The 23594-nt window shown below is 41.3% G+C and overlaps 1 protein-coding gene across 1 annotated transcript in view; it reads right to left on the minus strand.

Annotated features, from left to right (window-relative positions):
• The window catches only part of SCRG1 (stimulator of chondrogenesis 1), a 33739-nt gene extending 19454 nt beyond the window's left edge, over positions 1 to 14285 (minus strand). Inside the window, exon 1 of the mRNA XM_074905766.1 lies at positions 13897 to 14285. The gene's annotated coding sequence lies outside the window, so the exon portion shown is untranslated. The remainder of the gene's footprint in view (positions 1 to 13896) is intronic.
• Between the last annotated feature and the right edge of the window lie 9309 nt (positions 14286 to 23594).

A 23594-nucleotide genomic window follows, 5' to 3' on the forward strand; every position in this document is an offset into this window, starting at 1 on the left:
GGAAGTGGAAAGCTGCAATATGGAGCCCCACACAACGCATTGCACAAGCTACTGAGGGACAAGGTGGATCGAGTCAGGTTGCAGAGCTTAAAGCCGTCTAGCTGGCTTTGGATATTGCTGAACGAGAGAAGTGGCCAAGGCTCTATCTCTACACCGACTCGTGGATGGTAGCTAATGCTCTGTGGGGATGGCTGGATCGCTGGAGAAAGGCCAACTGGCAACGCAGAGGGAAACCCATCTGGGCCACTGAGATTTGGCAGGACATTGCCACCCGAGTAGAGAAGCTAACCGTGAAGGTTCGACACGTGGATGCACATGTACCCAAGAGCCGGGCGAATGAAGAACATCACAACAATGAGGAGGTGGACCGAGCTGCCAAGGTGGAAGTGTCTCAAGTGGATCTGGACTGGCAGCACAAGGGAGAATTATTCCTAGCTCGTTGGGCCCATGATGCCTCTGGTCATCAGGGGAGAGATGCAACCTACCGATGGGCCCGTGACCGAGGGGTGGACCTTACCATGGACAGCATCTCACAGGTCATCCACAGTTGTGAGACCTGTGCTGTAATCAAACAGGCCAAGCGGGTGAAGCCTCTGTGGTACGGTGGACGATGGTCAAAGTACAGGTATGGGGAAGCCTGGCAAGTTGACTACATCACCCTTCCCCAAACCCGCCAAGGCAAGCGCTACGTGTTGACCATGGTGGAAGTAACCACTGGATGGCTGGAGACCTACCCTGTGCCTCATGCTACTGCCCGGAACACCATCCTGGGCCTGGAAAAGCAAGTCCTGTGGAGACATGGCACCCCTGAGAGGATCGAGTCAGACAACGGGACTCATTTTAAGAACAGCTTCATCAACACCTGGGCCAGAGAACACGGTATCGAATGGATATATCATATCCCTTATCATGCACCAGCTGCCGGGAAAGTTGAATGCTGCAATGGACTACTTAAAAGCACCCTAAAGGCACTTGGTGGGGGGACCTTCAAAAATTGGGAAGTGAACTTAGCAAAGGCCGCCTGGATGGTCAATACCCGAGGGTCCATCAATCGAGCTGGTCCCGCCGAGTCTGAACACTTGCACACAGTGGATGGAGATAGAGTCCCTGTGGTACACCTGAGAGGTATTTTAGGAAAGACTGTTTGGATTAATCCCACCTCAGGTAAAGGCAAACCCATCCATGGGATTGTCTTTGCTCAAGGACCTGGTTACACTTGGTGGATAATGCAGAAAGATGGGGAAACCCACTGTGTACCACAAGTAGACCTAATCTTAGGTGAGAACTGTGTGTAGGGTTTCATTGTATATATATATGGGGGGGGGGGCATGTGTAGAGTTTAAGGAAGGTATTGATTTGGGATGATAGAGATGATAATAGAATAAGGGGTGGATTATGTCCTGGGTTGCAGTGTATTCTATTAGCATCCTCATGAGCTGTCGAAATCAGGTGGGGCAGTGTTTCTTTGCTTCCCCCCCCCCCCCCCCCCCGCAGACTATCTTTCTGCTAATGGCCCATCAATGCCATGCAGCATGACTCATTATCCCATTGTGAGATGCTCCACCCAGAGGGAGCAAACCAGCATTCCATCCTGGATATAACCTGAGATTCTGAATACCAGAGAGGCTCTCTTTTCCACGGGATTTCCAGAGGACAGGAGCTACTTAGCCACCACTGGACTTTTCTGAGGAAGAGCAGATCTCTTTTTTTTTCTACAGAATCACTGCTTTGGGGGGACTGCAGCCACCGTTCTACCAGACTGCTGCCACCACCCTGATTAACAGGGTGTCAGGTTGTATCCTGACTCTGTTAGTTTAACTCAGTGTTATCTGCCTTTATAATTTTTTTTTTCTCCTTATTAAATTGTTATTCTGACTTGGTGTCTCCCACTAGTTTGTTTTCAAACTAGCACAGCGGGACAACCTGGTAAGGAGGGCTTTAAGCAAGGAACCGTGCACCTAATTGTTATAATAGACTGCCACTGAAAGGACCCGGAGAAATAGGCTGTCAAGAACACCATGGTGTTCACTAAAACCAAATATAAAGTCCTGCACCTGGGGAAGAATGCTCCCATGCACTAGGATAGGCTGGGGACCAACTGGGTGTAATGCAGCTTTGGAGAGCAGGACCTGAGGGTTCTGATGGGCATCAACTTGAACATGAACCAACAATGGACCCTTGCAGCAAAGAAGGCCAACAGTATCCTGGCCTGCATTAGGACTGTTGCCAGCAAGTTGAGGGAGGTGATCCTTCCCCTCTGCTCTTCACTGGTGAGATACACCTGGAGTGCTGGATCCAGGTCTGGGTGACCTAGTATGAGAAAGATATGGACAAACTGGTGTGAGTCCAGTGAAGGGCCACAAAGGTGATTAAGGGACTGGAGTATCTATTGTATGAAGAGAGCCTGAGAGAGCTGGGACTCTTCAGCCTAGAGGAGAGAAGACCCAGAGGGAATCTTTCTGTCTAAAAATACCTGGTAGGGATTGGGTGAAGAAGATGAAGCCAAACTCGTCTCAGTGGTCCCAGTGACAGGGCAAAAGGCAATGGGCACCAGCTGGAACACAGGGGATTCCATTTCAAAATCTGAGTAACTTTTTTACCTGAGAGGAAGGTCACAGTGCCCAAAGAGGCTGTGGAGATCTCCTTAGAGATATTAAAAACCCTGAATACAGTCCTGGGCAACCTGCTATAGCTTGAGCAGGAGAGTTGGCCTAGATGGTCTTCAGAGGTGCCTTCCAACCTCAATTACTCTGTGATTTCGGCCCCATGCTCAAATGGAAGTCAGGAGTTCATCGTAGGCTCCAGAACTGTAATCACCTGTACTGAGTGCACCATCTTGAATGAGCTCAAGCAAAGCCTTTTTTTTTTTTTTTTTCAGACTCCTTATTGGTCCCTATCACTTTGTCAGGTTACAGCCCAGATGCTCTGCAAGAACAACCACCTCCCTGCATCATGGCAAGTGACTGTGTATGCTACCTTTTGTTTCTGAACTTTAAGTATGAATAGACGATTTAGTTTCCTTAAGAGCCTCTGATGAGGGATTTTTGCTAAAAACCTTCTGGAAACTAATGTACTGCAATAGAAGCTGAATTACCCTTATCCACTTAGTCACAGTTCATCTCTTAATGCTGTTCTTCCTCCTCCTTCACCTACTAGAAATAGTTTTGGGCATATAAAAGCTGAAAGGACTTTTGCCTTTGAGTCTCACCAGAGCCTCTTCATTCCTTGATAGATAATATTGAGGTAATTTTAGATGCTTATTGAGAGGGAAAGGATTTGTTTTTCTAATAACTAACGTAATGGTTACCATTCTTAAGTACTCATCCTATTTTTGCAAAGTTGTCCATCCAGACTCTCTCATCAAAGGAACTGTTACCTTCAACATCTATTAACACAGTCCTTTTATAAATTAATTTGAAGTTACCAAGGTTTTGTAACTGTAAAGGGTTGTAGCTTCTGAGCAGAACTGCTGCTATCCATACCAGGTCTTTATCAGTTACTGATAACAAATGTTACCAGCTTTAGGGATAATACAGAATGCCTATCAAATCCACTAGCATTAATACAGCTAACAGTGTTCGTAACTGTGTGCTTAGATTATTTCATATCTATGAAGAATTTGGAGACTTGGTAGCTACACCTATGCGTGTACCCCAAATGAAGCCCCACACAAGGTGTTCAGATGTTTCACCCAAACATTACTGCTGTTGGCAGATACAGCATTCTACAGCCCGCTGAAATATATCTAAAAAAGATAAATTCTTGACTCTTAACAGATGTGGCTCTATTAATAGGATGCAGATGAAGAGAGGAACAGTTCCACAGTCCCATCTGGGGACTTGTCCATGTGAAGTCAGACAGTGTGCTTTACTGCTGGAAGGGCTGTCTCAAGTATGCTGGAGGCCATGGGCTAAATAATGTCTGGGCTTGTCTACAATAATGAATAAAGAGGAGTTTTACTAAAATCACTTTTGAATCCAGATTTTTATTCTGGACTCAAAACAAGAAGTCAAAACATCAGTGTCTCATGTGTACGAGCTACAGATTGCAGCCATAACTGACATTGAGAAAGACTGCTCCCTAGGCTTTTGGGAGGAAAAATACAAATCACAGCTGAAACCTTTTTTTTTGAAGGGTATTAGACTTGACACTCACCGGAGACAAATAATATGGTCTCATTTGTAATGTATGTCAGTGCAACTCATTTTTAATCAGCTTTAACTACAAAAGACAACCATTTACTGTTGTAGTTTACTATCATTGTAACCCAGAAAAATCCACAAAGGAATGTTATTTGTGGAAATGTGAAATTCAGCTTATCGATCTTTATTGTTGAACAGAAGATGAGCTGGGATGATGATTATTCTCTTGCTGAGGTACACAGCTTGCAATGAATACCTTTCACATAGTGACCCGGGTCACTATGGTCAAGAGCATTACTTTTCTGATACTATTTTATTTTCTCAATATTCATAGACCCTAATTAAATTGAAAAAACAGGTCAGGTACTGATGTCTTCATACACCTTTTTTGGTGACCCTTAAGTCAATAGAGAGTATATTTTTCCATGAAGAAGAGTTTCAGTAACTCCTTCAAGGGTACTTAGGTGACTACTTCATTGTTGCATGTTTCTTGTCACCACTGTAAACAGTTTCCATGCTTTTAGCTTTGCATTTAAATTGAGTATGTCAATGTCCTGGTTTAAACCCAGATGGCAGCCAAACACCACCCAGCCTTTCACTCAGCCTCCCCTTAGCGGGGGACAGGGAAGAGAATTGGAGAGGTAAAGGTAAGGAGACTCATAGGTTGAAATAAAACCAATTTAATAATTCAAATAAAAATGTTTTTAAATATAGTAATAATAGAAAGTACAAATGTGTAATGCACAATGCAATTGCTCACCGCCTACTGACTGATGCCCAGCCTGTTCCTAGCTGAAGAGAAGATCCCAAAGCCACAATCCTGGAAGTGAGAGAGAATGAGCTACCCAGCCAACCCTCATCTATATACTGAGCTTGACATTGTGTGATATGGAATATTTCATTGGCCAGTTTGGGTCTGTTGCTCTGACTGTGCCCCCTCCCAGATTCTTGTGCTCCTGCACATGGGCAGCACATGGGAGGTTGAAAAGTCCTTGATTTCTTAGCAACAACTAAAACACCAGTGTATTATCAACAGTCTTCTCATACGAAATCCCATACTGAATCCAGTGCACAGCACTAGTCTAGCTACTAAGAAGAAAGGTTATCTCTTTCCCAGTCAAAATCAGAACGATTAAGTCTTACAGTAAATGTCTGATTTCCAAGGTTTGCTAAGAATATACATCTTTACAAGGTATCTTTTATGAGATATTTAATATATGTGTATATATAGGTCCTGAACTACCTGTGCTGACTTTTTTGGGTCACTGGAATGATTGAGAACTTAATCCAAAGAATAGTCAAAAATACTTTCCAGACTGTTCCTGCTTCAATGGAGACTTAAAAGCTTCATGTTTGGAGTATCTAGAACTGAACTATTACTTTATAATCTTTGCACAAACTTTTGATTGTATTAGCAAGAGCTGACAGTCAAGTGTTAGGTAAACATTATGCAGCTCTTCAGTTTGGACCTAGTAGAGTTCAACATGTTTTGACAGTAAGTAGCCCAACAAAAATGACAGTTTTGTGTAAAGCAAAAGCTATGGAGCAATTTACTGCTGCCTTCAGCAACCTTGGCACTCGTTAAGCTTAATATATAACCAACACATACAAAATACAAAAGTATTTTGACCTGAGAATGCTGTGTATATTTATGTAAATGTTTATATGAAATTAATATTTTTATGTATTGCCCTATGCCTGTCACCACCAAATTAATCAGGACATATTCTCCTTAAAAAATTTCATCACCATATTTGCAAGCTAGCTCTATGGGAATAAGCTATAGAAACCATTCCATCTGGGCTTTTGTTTATATATCATAGCATAAAAGTTTAATTGCCTGTATGACATACATTTACAGCAGAGTTCCCACTTAAATGATTAATATTTGTGGTTTTTTTTTATTTATAGTTTCTTTTTTAATAGTTCAGAAACAATTGCAGCCGAACCTTTGTGTCTGGTAGGGTGACAACCCTAGTATGAGCATTACTCAAATGTCTTGAGGCATGCTCTTTAAGGAGAGAGCTGGCTAACCAGTTCAAAAGGTCAACCAGTTCCCTGTTTCCAACATACTTTTGTCTGGTTTGTTATCCTGTAATGGGACTGTCTCCCTGAGTTTCACAACTGAAGTAACAGTGATTACTTGAATTGTAATTACACTTAACCCCTCTTGCTGATGCTGTTCCTCACTGATGAACTTCATTAATTCCGAGTCAATTTTACCAGATTGCTTTTGTCAGTACTAGCACATTAGCATACACAGTTCAGGGACCATTTTTATACTCTGAAACATAAGCTCACTAAAAGAGTTTGTACAGTTTGACAAATCTGTGCTTGAAAATAACTGGCATGCAAAGCAGCAAATTTACTTCTAGGTGGTGAATATTCACCATTTATAAATTCATCATGAGGAGTTCATGCTTGAAAGCTGTTTGCGTTAAATATCTTAGGTTTGCTTTCTCACCAACTGAATAAACATGGAAGGGCTTACTTAAATCCTAGTCCTCATTCTGCCAGTTCTTGAGGGCTTTTAGTTATCCAATAGGAATGTAATTCATTGTTAAATGTATACTATAAAGCTGGATTTGCTGAAAAGCGTGAAGACTCTCGTGGTTTGAATACTCCTGCAGTGTTTACTGTAATGGCCTTTGCTTCCCTTCTCCATGGTACATCTTATGTAATTAATGGCTTGGTAAGTTCTTCCTTTTGGATAAGAATTCATTTCTGCTCTTGTATTACTTCATCATGAGCCTAACTGAATGTTAAAAATAAACCTAAATATAGCTGTTTTGCTCCTTTTTCTTTTTTTGCTATTCCTTTTCTATCACTGTCCTATCACATGTAAAGCTCAGACAACACCCCATCTGCCTCCAAAGCATTTAAACTATAGAAGTATGAATGCTGTTGACAGCACTCCATGGCAGCATACCAAAGGTGGATTCTGAAGTGGAATAAATCAGTCTTCCAGTGACCACAACTTACCCCTGACTGGTTGCACTTAATCACTAAGTAGTTACAATTTTTCTTAAAAAAAGTCACTTTGGTAGGCATCACACATTGTTTTAGGCTTTTATTTTCCCAGTATATGCTTTGAAGAGGGCGCATGTCATTTATAGATTATTTTGGCAGTGCCTGGGATTTGTCTTCAGTTTAAACCTCAAGACTTGATTCTGCTCGGGGCGGCTAATAGAGGAGGGGGATAATATTTCCCCATACCAGCAACCTGGAACGTCTGCCCTTGGTCTATTACCATCATTAAAGTATGAAAGACATGTATGAGAGGGGGAGGTAGGAACTGTGAGGAACTTCCTTCCTCAATGACTTTCCTTAGGAAATGAGATTTTTTAACAAAAAATGGTTCTGTGCAGAAAGATTAGTCCATAAAGGGTAATGTTGTTGCCAGATGGATGGAGAAGGTGTTCCCGCACAAGATTAAAAGGTAGCAAAAGAAGATGAGCAGAGAAAGACCACACCATTCAGGAAGATCTAAACTCTGTGGCTGTATCCATCATATGAGATCTTACGGATTAAATATACCAGAGGTTTTAAGAGCCCTCATAACCCAGTATTTCTTGGAGGCAAAAGCCTAAGCTGTCTCACTTGAAAAGAAAACAAGAATCTGCTCCGCTCCTTCCTTGAGCTAGGAAGAAAACCATACAGCAGTTCAGTGGTTAGCCAACTTTACCAAGATAAGAGAGGCAATTCCTTTCTCTGCAACTTAAGAGAGTGCTCTAAGCAGTAGGTTATAGTTTGTGTAGGATAATTGGCAGTTGTTGTGTTTTGCATAATTACTTTTCTGTTTATGGAAGGGAAAGATGAGAGAAAACTTGTCTCCATTACAGGTAAGACGAGCTGGCGATTGCAGATCAGACATCTCAGTTCTAGATGGCCAAACTGAAGCAGGACTAATTCCACCCAGGCTGATCTCTGTGGTCATTGTGGATGAGCTATTGCATGAAATGTGGTGTTCCCCTTACCACTGCCTACATTTTATTTGGTGGTTTGGAGGACACCAACTGGACTGAGCCCTGAGGGTGACCATTCGAGGAATGCTAGGCTTCAGATAAAGAGAGTTTTGGATCAGAATTTCAGTTTAAAGTAATTAAGCGGTTTTGTAACTCTGGCCCGTTACGGCTTAAATTTGCAGCTTACATTCTAATGATACAATGGTGGCACAAAAGCACCGAATTCTTTTTTTTTTTTCGGTGTACAGTCTGCTAGTTTAATGAATACATTATTAAGCTCTTTTGAAAAATAGGGGGTTTGATTAAAAAGAAAAAATGAGAAGTTATAACAAAATTCTGCAGAATGTAGGTTTTTTTTAAAATAGCATTTTTAATTCTAGCAGACAAACACCATATCATTGTCAGAGGAGTTATAATTCTGAAAGTATGTAAGTTCACATAATGTGCAAGAACCTGGTCTTGTCACATTGTTCATGTGAGTAGCTTTCTGAAAATACTTATTTATATGACTTGCTTGAGTGAGAAATGCGTTGGAGCAATAGGCCATTGACCTTTTATCAGAGGGCTCTGTTGTCTTGTGCAACTGATGTACAGTTTTGCCACCTTTTACTCATGTAAGTAGTATTTGCTTATTTTAATTTGTCTCTATGGAACTATGTGTGGATGGAGGAAGAGCAGAATTTCTTTGTTGGTAAGACCGGCAGTTTCAGTGTGGATGAATGGGAGATTTTGCTAATAAGGAATTCTTAAAAATAGATCCTTTAAACTTTTTTTGCCCTGTCAAAAGTAAAAATATAACCTAAGTCATTACTTGCTTTAGATATTAATGGCCAGTGGAGAACAATATAACTGCCACAGAAGAAAATGTGAAAGTTATTGTTTACTGAAGCTCATATTCAATTTCTTATACCCATCATCATCATCACCCAAACAGTAATCCTCACATGCAGATATTAAGTCTGAAGTTTGCAAAATTGCATTACTCCTTCCATCCTTCCTGAACCTTTACTTAGAGGAAGGAATGCACTTTGTCTCTTTAGCAGTAGAGAGAGAGAGCACCCCTCATGCTATTGAATTTAAGAAGGGCTCCAATTCTGCCATTTAAGAACATGAAATTTAAGACTACTGCCTGATTCCTTGTTATGATAAAAAACATTTTAAAATGTTCATGACCTAGTTAAAGGTCTGAAGATGTCTATCTTACAGAGAATCTGACAGGCACAATCTTCACCTTGGATTTGAAGTGTAAATCCAAAAGGAAAGAGAAGGCATCACAGGAAACACATTGCATAGGAAATGTACCTTGTTACTGTATCAGAAAGCAGTGAGGTTTATATAATTAACTTTGGACAACTTCAGCTGCAAAATGCAGTGGTAAGTATTAAAGTGCAGAACTGACTTTCCCTATTGACATTTCTTAAACAGGCTGTTTGATTTTTTTCAAAATGAATTCTTCTTTATAATTATTTTTGTTAGTTAAAGCCGGACTTGTACACAACTTTTTTAGCTGATCAAACAGGTGGGACATATCGGTGACTTCGTGCTGGTTTTCTGCTTGTTCTGGTTGTGCTAATCACATCCCCAAACTTACTGTTGCCTGGAGAAATTACATTGTGATAACTGCAAACCTGTCCATAGGGTTAGTTTACTAGCATAATGATCATACAGCACGTCTGTATAGTACAAACATACATATCTGTGTAGATAATATGGCATATTTCATCCTGTCTCCCGCTGTGCAGAGAACATCGGTGCCTCCCTGTTGCTGTGCCTTGAGGCTCTGGGGATGCGAAGCCTTCAAGAGCTGGTACCCATGGGTGGCATCTTCCCCCGGCCCCTACCGAGGGGGAGCAACCCCCTGGCTGGGATATCAACTCTCCATCTGGTGGACACTCAATTACGGTCAAAACCTGAGGAAGCTTCAGGGTTAAGTTTCTGCTTGTGAGTTTAAGAGCAACCTCTGTCTGTTGGAAAGATGTGGGTATATAAATTCTGGTTGCTCCCCTTTGCATCCCACAAAGGAAACCAAATTAAATAATTGGCATTGGATTGAACACCTGTGGCATGTAAAAGATGGTTATTCAAATAACTGTATTAACTTTGTGTAATCAGGATTCCCTTTCCCTCACTTTGGAAATTCACTTACACCAGTAGTGAGGCTTCTCAACCACTTACATGGTGGTCTTCAGGTGTGCTTTTCTTGCACACACATACACAAAAAGTCCAACCAGGATAACGTTACTGGTTAGATCAATGAAAGTTTGAACTTCACTGTGATCAATATAGAGATTTATGGCTATCTAATAGGTAATGGTGTTCTGCATTTGTTCTGGTTGTTTAATGTTTTTCCTAATCCAATTATTATCTGATTTTGTTAAACAAGAGATGTTTGCTGAGTGCCTCACAGTGGGTATGAGCCAGCACTGTGCTGATGAAGGCTTGACATTTACTGAGCTACGGGAGCAAGAGATGATTCCCCTCCTACTGTTTATGAGGCTACATCTGGGGTACTACACCTGGATTGGGGCTACAGAGTCCAAGGGGGAGGCAGCAAACTGGCCAGTGGAGAGCAGCCTGGGTGGTGTGGGGGCTGGAGCAGATGTGTGAGGAGAGTCTGGGTTTGCTCAGCCTCAGGAGAAGGCTTTGAGGGGACCCCCTGATGGTACCGATGAGCACAGAGAAGATAGGGCAAGCCAGGCTCGTCCCAGGAGTGTGTATTAATAAATGCATAGCAAGTTGCAACAAGGGAAACTCTGTCTGCATATGGGAGTGGCTGAGAACTGGAACGCATTGGCCAGGGATACTCTGGGATTTCCACCTTAGAGGTTTCTAAAATTCATAGGAAAAGACGCTGAACTACCTGATCTAATCTAGGTTAGCTCCGCTTTGAGCAGGAGGACTGAAGTCTGTGACTTCCAAAAGTCCCTTTCAATTAATATGATTCTGTGAAACACTACAGTGCAGTGTTTTCATACCAGGTACAGTTATAATGCTTCTAAAATTATAATTGAGTATGGAAATGTTGATAAAAACAAACCAGCCAGTTCATTCTCTTGTGCTATCAGACTTCTGCACAATCTTCAACAGGGGAAAAATCACCACCCTTTCTACCCCATCCCAGCACAGTAACACATGACCCAGTTTTTCACTGAACATACAAAATTTGGCATTTAGGCTATCGCAAAGAGGGCGACCTCTCAGGCTGACCAAAGCGCAAGCCTAGAAATCATGTCTGTTGGTTGTCCAGCATGTCCTGTCTGTGCTTACACACTCTAAAAGCATGATTTCCCTCCTTCCAAAGTACTGCCCTCACTCTTGTTGGTGTATTACTATCAGATCAAGCAGCATTAGCCAATGTTGGTGGCAAGAAAAGCCCCACTCAAAAACCTGGTGACTTTGTAGCAGTTAATGAGAAGGGCTAATACTGATCTGTTGCAGTTACCCAAAGTGCTTGTCCTCTCAGCTAGGTGTTTGTTGGCAGCGACTGGAATAGGATGATCATCTCATCAGGCAGGTGGGGCCTGGGCTGCTGGACTGCCCCGCCAACTCTCCCCACCTCTGGCTAGATGGAGGCATTGCTCTGGTTGAGCTCACCCCATATTCATGATGAGGCGTTTTGGTTGGGTGTTGGTTTGGGTTTTTTTTTTTACACTCTCATTACACATTCCTGGGAGATCTTTTCAACAACTTTTTCCCAATTAAAAAAAAAAAAAAAAAAAGCCCACAACTCTATTGAAACTTGTTATTTGGTGCCACCTGGTGTTTAAATGACCAGCTTGAGGAAGGAATCGTGCCTGCAGAGGAATGGGCTCGTATTTTTGGGTTACAGGCAGAAATTATCGTGTGATGCGGTAAACTGGAGCTACAGCTTTGCTGTATCTTGCAGGTGGGGAAATGCTCACAAACCGAGAAATCGCAGTTATTCTAAATGACTTTCCGTGCTGGTGCTTCCCTTAGGGGGAGGCGGTCCGTGTTCACTGAAATTCGCCAAGACAGACAGCAGAGGGCATTAATGAATGCATTAAGCATAGGGGTTTGCTTCGCCACAAAAATCTGAATTTCACTGGCAGTGTGAAATTACACTGTTATACCCTTTGCCTTGAACTTTTTTTTAATCATGATGATGACTACTCTTGTCATTAATTCATGCATTTCCTATCCGCATAATTTCCTCTATACCTCCTATATATAAAGTCAAATATTGCTGACAAACCCAGGTGTACTCTGCCTGAGGTGATGGGAATGTACAGAGCAGAAAAATATTGTTAGGCATATGGTTGGGCAAGCCTGAGCTTTATGAAGTATAATGAAAAAGCTCAAAGCCGTTTTTCCCTCCTTACCATTCAGTTATGGCAAAAAGAGTCAGCTGAGACATCCTTTTGATGGGAGTATTGCTTGTTTTACCAGACCCGGTGGAGTGCCCTTTTAAAACTGTAAGACTGATCAAAAGAAAATGCTCAGCTACTCTAATACTTTATAGGCATGTTTCACCCTTGTACTATTTAATTTCTGATAGGCAAGTTCAGGACTGGACTAATTTACTCCTGGCATGAAGCCTGAGATATAAGATGCCAAAGTGCAGTATATAATAACTACAATTGGACAGAGGAGCATAGGTCAGCACACGTTTCACACCCCTCCTTTTACTACTGGAGTCATGGGGTAAAATCTACTCTTTTTGCCAACTTTGGTGAAGGTGTAAATGCACATGCACAGTGTAATGGCTTTAAATCTTGGATTCCTACTTGTATGCACCAGATGGATCTTGTATAAATATTCCACTTTACAGCATGTTAGCATTTGCTAGTAGTTAGCTGGAGGTTATAGCTGCCAGACTTTTCTGTGGCAGTTTCCAGGCTTAAAAAAAAAAAAAAAAAAAAAAAAAAGACAAAAAGCGAAAACACAAACACAAACAGACAAACCAATCGCCCACACAAGAAGGAACGTCAGGATAATAGATAAAACTAGCTTAAAGATTTGCATGTACCTGTATTTGTTGTTGGACAATATTTGATTTGTCTTGTCCTGATATGAACTACGTGAGGTACATGAATTTTAGGATTTTAGGAAAACTATCTCAATTTATCAATAATGATTGAAAAAAGTCTTAGAAATGTTAGTGTATCATACACAGGATTATGGTTATTTTAGGAAATGTATATAGATATATATGTGTGCGTATTTTTCTTAAAAACAAGTCTGACACCTAGATAGGTTCCAAATTAATTTAATCATTATTTAATTCGATTATATAGGCCAGAAGCATTTTTCAGCATATGCACTACCATATACAAAATGCACGTGCATTCTCTGCATTTGCTAAATGCTTTTGTCTTTACTGACTGAAGTATAATTGTTATAGACTATATCTTTTAAGACATGACAATCTGCGTTTTAGTAGGCTATGAATTCTTGCCTCAAGCTCAATTTTTCTCCTCTATATATCTGAATAAATATGCTTTAGAGTGCCTATTTTTCATATTTTTTCCTTTTCCTTTGGAATTAAACTTGTAATTGCTGGGGCGGGGAAAAAAAAAAAAAAAGTTAAAAAAAAAATTCCAGAAGAAAAGTTCACCAGTTTTATGATGCACATGATTAAAACCTACACTACTGGCTGGGCAAATTGTTAAAAACATGTCAAAACCAGGTCTTTCTTAGCTGGCTTCTTTCTCTTGCTTTCTTTCTATCACCTCTTTCCTGCTCCCCTCCCACAACTCTCTCGTACTCCAACCAACAAGCACATTTTTGTCCTGATAAAAAGCACGTCAACACTCTCATTCCAACATTACCGTTATAGGTGTATAATAAGAGGTACATGATGCTGCTCCAGTGACCTGCAGGATTTCATGACGATCACACAGAGGGACAGGGGGTGCTTGTGGCACTGTTGTGAACCCCACCGAACGCAAGGGACATCTCCTCCGTCCCTCATCCTCTTCCCCCGAGTGTGTTGGAAGTGGAAAGGTTTGGTATAATCCGGCTGCAACCCTGAATGGTCAGCACCTCTGGAGGTATGGAGAGGACCATTGAGTCTTGTTTGATGCACCCTTGAAAGTCAGCGGCTTCAAAATTCCCCCTGCCTCGGGGAAGAACAATTTCGATAGTGCTGGAGGCATTGGCAGTGGTGCTCCTGGGTTTCCATGCCTGGAGAACAGCATGAGTGCCCAGTTTATGTGCTGTGAATAGTCCCACTGAAACGGCTTGTTTCATGTTAAGCAGGTACTTACGTACTTTGGGGGATTAGGCTGGCAAGGCTTGTGTGTGTTCTCTGATAAACCCAGGCAGTACCATTGAAGGCAATGGGCTCTCAAGAGGTGGTGCTAGTTTGTAGCATTGTGATTTTGTTCCTCTACAAGGGCAAATTTGAAGTCTTTTGCTGTGAGGGAAAATTTAAAGTGCTTTTTCCTTAAATTTCTCCCGTACATGAAGAACAGAATGCTCATGGCTGTGACTATAGCCAAATACAACAACTACATCTCTTGCTTTTCTCTGCAAGATCTTGCCACGGTTCCTGGATTTAGTATCAGATATGCTCTCATGTAGTATTTATGGTTGATAATGTCACATTTTTAAAAAATATAGTGAAAAATACCTGGAAATTTAATAGTTGCGCTTCCCACCGTGGAAAGCACATTTGCAGAAAAACGAATTGTTACCGATAGCTCTAAACTGCCCGTTGGGTCGTTAAACTTTGCCTTGGGTCAGCCTTTCACTCTGCCAGAAGATTATTAAGTAAAGATTAAGAGGCCATTGCTCGCATTAATTTTGGACTGATAAGGCATTGCTGTTAGCAAATACTGTGCATTTTATTTGAGCAGGCTTCAGCCGTGGAGCATTTTTCCTCAAAACTTTCATTAGAGACCAACTTTCAGAGACACCGAAGGCTGTAATGGGATTATTTTCTTCCGCTGGATACTGAGGATACAGGCTTCTGCTTGTCTCGAACGCCCCTGTGTCCCTCCCTGCTGCCTTTAATCGCTGAGGTGCTGCTGAGCAGCCGCGGTCCAGGGGCCGTGTCCTTCTGTGCCGTGAGGACTCGCATTCCCTGGCGCTCTCTGCCGCCGTCTCCTCCCTGGAATGCTCGGTGGAACATTTTAATCACTGGGAGCGTTCGCTTCTGAGCTCACCGTGCATTTTAGTTCTGCGCTGTTGGCCGGAATTGATATATGCGGAGAAGAGAGCTTTAAAAGGCCTTTGGATGTGGTTAGTTAAAAGCTTGTTTGCTGTATGAATGGTAAAAAAAAAAAAAAAAAAAGGAAAAAAAAAAAAAAAGAAACGTGAACATCGTGCTGGGCCGTATACAGTTTCCAGGCATATTTGACCGATAAAAAAAAATCTTTCCTGACTGTTGAATTTATGGCCAAGATAGCCAGATTACTAGAAACACTCATGTGTTAAATCTTTTCATGTTTCGAGCAGGAGAATGTAGGGCAAGAAAGCCACGCAAGGAAAATGCAGTGGAATTGCTTTTTATTTTGTGGAGATTGTAAATTCTGTTATGGAAAACGTAATAAAGAAGCAGCTTAAACAAAAAGAGTGTCTGTGCGAAATCGCAAAATTTCCATTGGGTGAAAACAAATCCTAACTTTATATACATATCCCTGGAGAGATGTAATGTGAATACTTACAGATGGTTTTAGTTTCTTATTCCCTGATTAGGTTTAAATTAAAGGAAGGATGTCATACGGAATTATGAAAAATTACTTATTTTTACGTATTTTGGTTTATATGTACCTTCTCTCACGGTCTCGCTGTGGCACTTGCAAGGACATATTGAACATGTGCATGCGAATAGTATTAGCTGGCTGCAATGTAGAGGTTCTGACAGGAAAATGCATACAACTCCCCATCTCCCTCCCTGGTACCTTCACCTGGAAAGGAAAACTACCCCGCCATACCTAACCTTCCCCTGCAAGACAGACAGGTTGGTTGCTGCATGGGGAAGAGGGGCTGTATCTTTGGGATCCTTTGCTCCAGGGACTCTTGCTTCAGGACTGGCAGCCCGGGGCATCTCTGCCAGCCTGGATCAGAGGGGTCGAGCTCCCCGAGACAGATGGCGTGTCCAAGTCTGAGCGATTGGAGTGAGCTAAGCAGGAGGGGAGGGGAGGAGGAAGTGCCGCAGCCAGCTGTGCCGTTTCTAAATGCAGGCTCTTTACTTAATGTCCGCTTTCAGCAAGCATCTGGGTGAGCCAGTAGCCCAGAGGTTCGAAATTCACTCTCCGAGGAGATTTATGTCTCTCTTCCAAAGGGAAGTGCTTTCTTGCTGGGGAAGATGGTATTGTATGACTTACCTAAGCAGTCACAGCTACGCGGCATAGTTCAGTCTGGGCATATGGTTCTGCCACAAATGAAAAGATTAGAAAAGCTCAGTCTGAACAATTGGCATGCTTACAGATTTCCAAATCAGTTTTAAAATATTCCATGGGATGCTTTGACTGTTGAGTATTTTCCTTGCAAATTATCAGCTCTGCAGAAGTTGCAAGACTTAAAGTTTTCATTAATGAAAAATACTCTAGTAGATGCGTATTATTTTTAAATAACAGGAAAAAGGAATAAAATTAGTGAGTTGGGCAGGATAAGTGCTGATTTGAGTAAAAGGGTTTACAAAGCTGTGCCATGCAGTACAGCATACTGTTTGGGGCTGGAAGCAAAGGGGAAGAGATCCTCCAGGAGCTCTGTGCCTGGTGGTTGTATACGTTTTGCACAAATGAACAGCCTTCTAGCACAGCCTCTGCAGCAGGAATTGCAGTAACATAATCTCGAGAGGCAAAGAAGATGTTGTCTCACTGCATCTGGAAATCATGCTCCTTTAGACATGCAAAGAGCTGAATGTACCATCTACATCTTTGTGCTTCTGTAATCGTCTCTCCTTTTTTGTTCTCCATAAGAAGTTGTTTATACCACGCTGTATTTTCAAGTGGTGGACAAGGAGCCTGCTGTTGACCTGCAGGGTAATTGCATCAAAGGGAAAGGAAGGTACTCTGAGAAGTCCAATTCTTGCAGCTGGCAAGCAAGGGAAAAGGAGGGTGGAGATGGAGGTGTGTGAGAAGCAGCTCTGAGGTGAGCCTCCAGGCATCCTGGGGAGCAGCATCTTTCAGGTGCACTTGCCTTGGCACCCAATGGGTTTCTCCAAACACTCTGTCCCCCTCCCAGTCCCAGACAGCAGTAACCCTTCTTCCTGTGAAGACAGGGCATTTGGGCCAGGTGTACTGGAGGGAAGGGGAGATGGGCTCTAGAAATGCAAACAGTGGCAGAATCTGGTGGTGGGGTTGCTCCTGGCAGTCCCTCCATGCCTTGGGCCTGGGTGAGGAGGAGAAGGCCATGAAGCAGGACATGGGGTGAGAGAGGTGCTGGTTGCCACTCAGCTTTTTGAGAGACACTCCTTTAAGGGAAAGATAAATAATAATCATGACATTGTTATACATTAGAGCTGGCCATTCATTTATAGTTTACTAGTGTCTTTTTAAGAGTAATGCTCCTGTCCTACTATTCCATCTAGAATAGAAAGAAGTAAAAACTTCTTTACCTGCTTAGAAATGTCTGATCTGATGATCCCTCCGGTGGCCATCAGCACAGTTCACAGTTTCCATCACACAGTCTGAAGATGATACCATGTTGCCAATTTGACAGTGGAAGTGTGTAATGCTACTTCTAATGTTCATCCGTCAAGTCCCAGTTTAGGTTTGACCCATGCCACAAGGCATTGCAGAAACCGAAACTCACACAGTGTCTGCAAGGAGCAGCAACAGCTTCCCTGTCCTCATCCTCTAAGAATTCAATATACCTTGTTATACAAGTTACTTTGTCTTACCAATGTCCTATTCATCAGCTCTTTCCTCTCTGCTAGTCTGTAAATTCTTTGGTATGTTTGTAGTCCCCAGCAACAGCTTTTATAGTAGTAGTAGTAGTAGTAAAGGATTATGATGATGATGATAATAATAATAATAATGATAATGATGTTCTAATTATCCTAAGGACTCAAAAGGGCAGTGGTCATCATTCCTGGAGAAAGGGTGACCCACAACTCACGCTCTTGTCCAGAAATTTCCAGAGATCTAAGTTCATCTTGCTCTATCACTGCATGTATTCCATCTGACATAGGGGGTATCTCTGAATAGTTATGTACCTGTTTCCCCTCTGTAACACGGAGACAAAAGTCATCTGCTTCTCCAAAGTACACTGTAAAATTAAATACCTTACTCTTTGGAAGCACTTTAATTCAATATGACCAGGAGCTATAAAAGTACCTCAGAGTGAGAGGGAATTTTTTTTTTACACATGTTTTGGAAAAAAGCCCCTGCAGAAAAGGCAATGGATGCTTCATCAGTTTCTTTACTTTTTAAATCAGCTATGAGACATACAAACTTTTAACTTGAATTCACTGATGCTTGTTTCTTCCCTTTCTTTCATTTTATATGTATATTTATGGCTTATTGCAGCTTCTGTGTTTCCTTTCAGCCAGAATACGTTTTCTTATGGATCTGTGGTGTTTTGATAAGCAAATAAAATATCCTTGAACAATACTAATTTCTAGTCAGTCATTCCACTGATTTATTTCAGCTTTGGATAACTGACCTTTTTCAAGCTCCCAGTGTGCATGTTGTGACTGGTGTCATGTTTTGTCTACACACAGCAAATGCAACTGGATTAAAGTCACTGGTACCAAAGCAACTCCTAATTTTTAGATCATTGAGTAGGTCTCTGGACTTTCTCATTCTCAGGCTTTATGGAAAATGGGGCATAGGCAAGAATGGTTAAAAGGTATAGGTACTTACCCTACGCACAGATAAAGTTCCTTATTCTTTGGATAGCTGAAATTTTCTCTTGCATGTTCTTGGCTGAGATAAGTAACCAAGAAGGGCATTTTTCCTGCCTGTAGGTCACTGCAGTATCTAGTCTCAAAAAAGAGAAAACAAAAACAAATTTTCCAGTACCAACTACTCAATTACACCCTTACCATTGGGCGAGGTGTTCCATGAAGTGGGTTGGTGTGTTCTGGACATATCACTGAGTGATGCATTTAATCAAGAACACCTCACAATCATGAAACATTTTTTCTTTTTCTTTTTCTTTTTCTTTTTCTTTTTCTTTTTCTTTTTCTTTTTCTTTTTCTTTTTCTTTTTCTTTTTCTTTTTCTTTTTCTTTTTCTTTTTCTTTTTCTTTTTCTTTTTCTTTTTCTTTTTCTTTTTCTTTTTCTTTCCAGTTTCCTTTTCCATTTCCTTTTCTGTTTCCTTTTCCTTTCTCCTTTTTCCTTTTTCCCTTTTTCTTTTCCCTTCTTTTTATTTTTCTTTTTTCTTTTTCATCTTCTTTCTTTTCTTTTTGTTTTCTTTCCCCATCCCTCTCTCCTCTATTCTGTCATCTCTTTTACTTTTTCCTTTCTCTCTCTCTCTCTTTCCTTAATAGCTGAATCTACTGACAGGGAAATTCCCCCCCCCCCTGCCCCCCCGCCCACTTCAGTTACTTTAATATGCTTTCATACCATGTTTGCTCCACTTAATTTCTCAGCTTTGTTATTTCCACTCCCCAGTAAAATCTATCACCTTTGAGTGAGTTATTTGCTTTTCTGGACTGCAGCAAATACCACCCACTCTGTTAAGGTCAGGCTCCAGCTCCTTGACTTCGCTATTGTTCCATCCCTTCCTTACCCACTCTGTCATTGCAGCACGACAGCTCCAGCTGGGAGGGCAGGGAAATCACTCCCTCAAGAGCAGTTTATCATGGCAATAAATGTTATATGTTTTACTAGGATGCCATCAAAGTTCACCATCGTGCTGAAGCTGAAACAATTGTCCCTTTTATTCATCTATTATGCATACTGTATTGGGTAGTTGTCTATATCCTACAGAGATCAGCATCCTAAAGGCGCAATACATTACTTCTAAGTTGTGAAAATGACAGAATTTGCAGAGAGAAACTTGATAATATTTTTAGTTAATTACTGCTTCTCAGTTCTCTTCCTCTTCTCCCTACTGCCTGGGCTTTAATTACTTTGCTCACATAGGCATCTCCAAAGTCACGTCAATTAAATGGTAAATATGGCCTTTACATTGCTTTCTGATTGTTTTCTTCTTTTTATGGTACTGCCTGTGCACAGTTCTGTTGACTTCAAAGCATCAGAGGCCTGAGTTTTTTGTGACTGCAACTGGTACTTAGCAGAATCTGGCCAGCCAGCTGAAGTGGTCTGTCATTCATGAAATTGGATATTTTAATTTTTTTTTCAGATACTAGACAGTAAAGAGAAACTTTTCTGCTTGCATTCCCTCCCCCATCTTCCTATTAAATATTGATCTTTCTTCAGCCAAGAGAGCCTAATAAAAAGTGAGAATACACTTTACTACATTAATTTCATCCAGCAGGATTGCTTGTAGCAATATGAAAAAGAGTTGCTGAATGTGTGACAGGGTAATTCACTGAGCACTAAAGGAAATTGCTTAAAACAAAAAGAAATTTGTTATACTCTAAGCTCTCAGTGACATATGAGATCTCCCAGTATTCTGGTGGGAAAAATGGTCAGCAGTCTTGTACTGACATTAGTTAGGTATCTCACTTGCCTGAAATGCAGGTTTGGATTGACTGAAACTGTTTGGGACTTTAGGTTAAATTCCCAGAGATATTTTCAGTCAAGAACACGAAGGAAAAATTTGAAAAGTCAGAATATTTCTTTTCATTGTTTTTCTGCAGAAACCCCTTTCTTTTTTTCTTTTTCTCACTCCCCCCCCCCCCCCCCCAGAACATCATGTTTCTATATCTGACTCAGCTTAGTGAAGGGAAGAGAAAACGAAAACAACACCCAAACCCAGCATTTGGAACCTCCCCTCCTCTTCCTCCATCTCTTCTCATGCAGAAGGGGTTGGCAGCTTGCCTTGCTCCTGCTGTTTGCTCCACCACACCAGTGGCCCTGCAGTTATCTACAGTGATCAGTGCAGAGACAACGCTGTGGCTCACAGCACTCCTGATGACCTATTTTACCATGAAATAGAGCCTCAACCAAGCTAAACCAGAATCGCCATTCTTGAAATCACCTTGGGGATGGATGGGGACATTTGTTGTAAAGACAGATCAGAGATTCAGTGATAGGGCTCCATCCCCCTGTCCCCAGTGTTGGACTAGATACCCTTGAGAAAACTATGTCTTCACTACAAAGATCTTAGTTTGGGGGCTGCTGCATGATTTATTTAAATTTGGGTTATGCAGGAATGCCAGCTGCAGAAAAACGGAAGAAAGTTTTGCTGTGTCTAATGACCATTATGATGTATATTGAGTCTGCAAGAGGAAGAAAGGAAGATGTACCCCTGGTGGATGAGACTTAGTTTCAAGGAGGTGAACATCCAGTGCAAAAATAGAGGATCATTAAATGAGATGATACAGCAGAACTGTTACTATTGGTGTCAACAGCTGTTTTCTTTCTCCTGGCAGGATCAGTGTTCACTTATGGGCACTCAGCTGAGCTGGATTAAAAGCTTTTGATCAAAAGGCAAAGGAGGACATATTTTCCTGCTGCATATTTTCCTGGTTTTTGGATTTTTTTTCTGATGAGGATGGATATTTGGCCACAAACATTATAAAACATTTGTGTCCTTGACTCTACAGGCTTTCAAGAAAGAATGCTGACTGGGGGTTAGGAAGATCATTCAAAGCAAGTGCAAATGCTTGGGTCTAGAAGCAGTGTTTTCTAACTGCATTCCTATTGGTATGTAACATGCCTTTACACCAACTCAGCTGTTGAGCTCTGACACGTAGTTCAGTAACCAGGTCAGGGCTTGGGGTTGTTTTCTGACAGGCAGTTTGGTGGTCTGTAGTTAGAGCAATAACAAGAGCTGAATGAAGCTTTTCAGGTGAGATAATTCAACATTTGTGTGTCACTGACTTGGGTGATTCCATGGTTTCCATGGGTTTGGTCAGCTTCAGTCAGTATCGGTTTGTCCTCCACTGAACTCCTGAACTAGGGTTGCAGAGCTAGAAGCAGGAGATCCAGAAATCATGACATTTCCAACCTGGCTACCACCTTTTTATTTTCAAGTTCAAATGCTGCCTCCATATCAGGATACACATTTATTTCAGGGCCCCTGAGAGCTAATGGAGCCAGTTTACTGCCAGTCACTGGAGGAGGAGTTTCTTCCATATTCTCTGATTACCCGAAGTTTTATCTAAGGCTGAAATGTTTTGGGGCATTGTTAAGGTGTTATCCCTAATTTTTATCTCTTGGCTCACCTTCAGTTCTGATTAACTAGTTGAGCAAAAGGTAGTAACATAGACTGATGCTGATGGCAGAAGAATGATTGCTCTTAAATATTGTTAAAGGTTCCTTAGGGTTTTGAGTCACTACACAGTTAGTGCAGTTTTGTATGAATGAAAAAATATTTAAAAAGCATGTATTTATTTGTTGTAGCCAGGCTGAGACTGAAGTTGAAGAAGTGGCCTGTTCCTCATCTCAGCCAGCTAAAAAATCGGAGATTATTTAAATTCAGCATATCAGCAAAGCTTTGCAGTAAAGGCATAAAGGGTTGGGCGACCAGCGCTAATGCTTTCTAAAGTCATAAAGAATTATTTGACTTAATTTCGGTTCAGATGGTCAGGTCCCAGAGACTAATAGCTGAACAGTCTTGGGAATATGCAGGTGCTCTTCTAGTCACCTGACTTCTGTTTAATTTGGTTTAAAGTGTTGCCTCTGGTCAAGGGAGTGACTATGACTTCCTGTGTTGAAAAGGCTTTTCACATCCCTTCCCTGTGTAACCAGAGCTGTTCAATAAAATTGTGATCTTCCTGCCATTACCTTTTAGATCTGTGTTACCTCACATCCATGATAGCCCATTATTTTGCCCCCCCCAAAAATAAAAACCAAAAAAATAATTATATAAATCCTTACCAAGCCTGTAGTCCTTTTGCATGGCTATGCTGTCTGAAGCTCAAACTTCTGACGACTCCAATATGAGCATGTTTGGTTAAAATAGTGGGGTCCAAATGATAGATGGAATGGCTGCATTATATCTTGGGAAAACATTTAAAAGGGTGTTTTGTTTCTGTGAGTACACTTGGGATTTGATGTAATAGTGCTTGCAAGAGTTGATATAGAGGAAATTATTGCTTCTCAATAAAATTCTCCATTTTTATTGGCTCACATACAGAGAATGGCAGCCAGCTGATAAAATACTCGGTGGAATTTTCTTTCCATCTAGCCACATACTCTACAGCTATGAAGTGCGTCTTTTTTTAAAATGGGCAAATTATGATTTGTTTGAAAGCATTTTGTATTTATCATACTACCCTTTAGGTGGGAGTCTACATATTTTGTGCTTTAACTGAAACTTTGGCTTTAAAACCTTCTGGATGTGACAGTAAAGAATAATCATAAGAATAATCATATAATATCTTATCTCTGTCAGATATTTACAGGCAAAGTAAGATGTATATTCTGAAAAGGCATTTTTAACTTTTCAGATGTGGTTTGGATGCCTTATAGAATGTCTAGTTAAGGAGATACATATAT

Source organism: Athene noctua, chromosome 4 (assembly GCF_965140245.1).
Source record: "Athene noctua chromosome 4, bAthNoc1.hap1.1, whole genome shotgun sequence".
Lineage (NCBI taxonomy): Eukaryota > Metazoa > Chordata > Aves > Strigiformes > Strigidae > Athene > Athene noctua.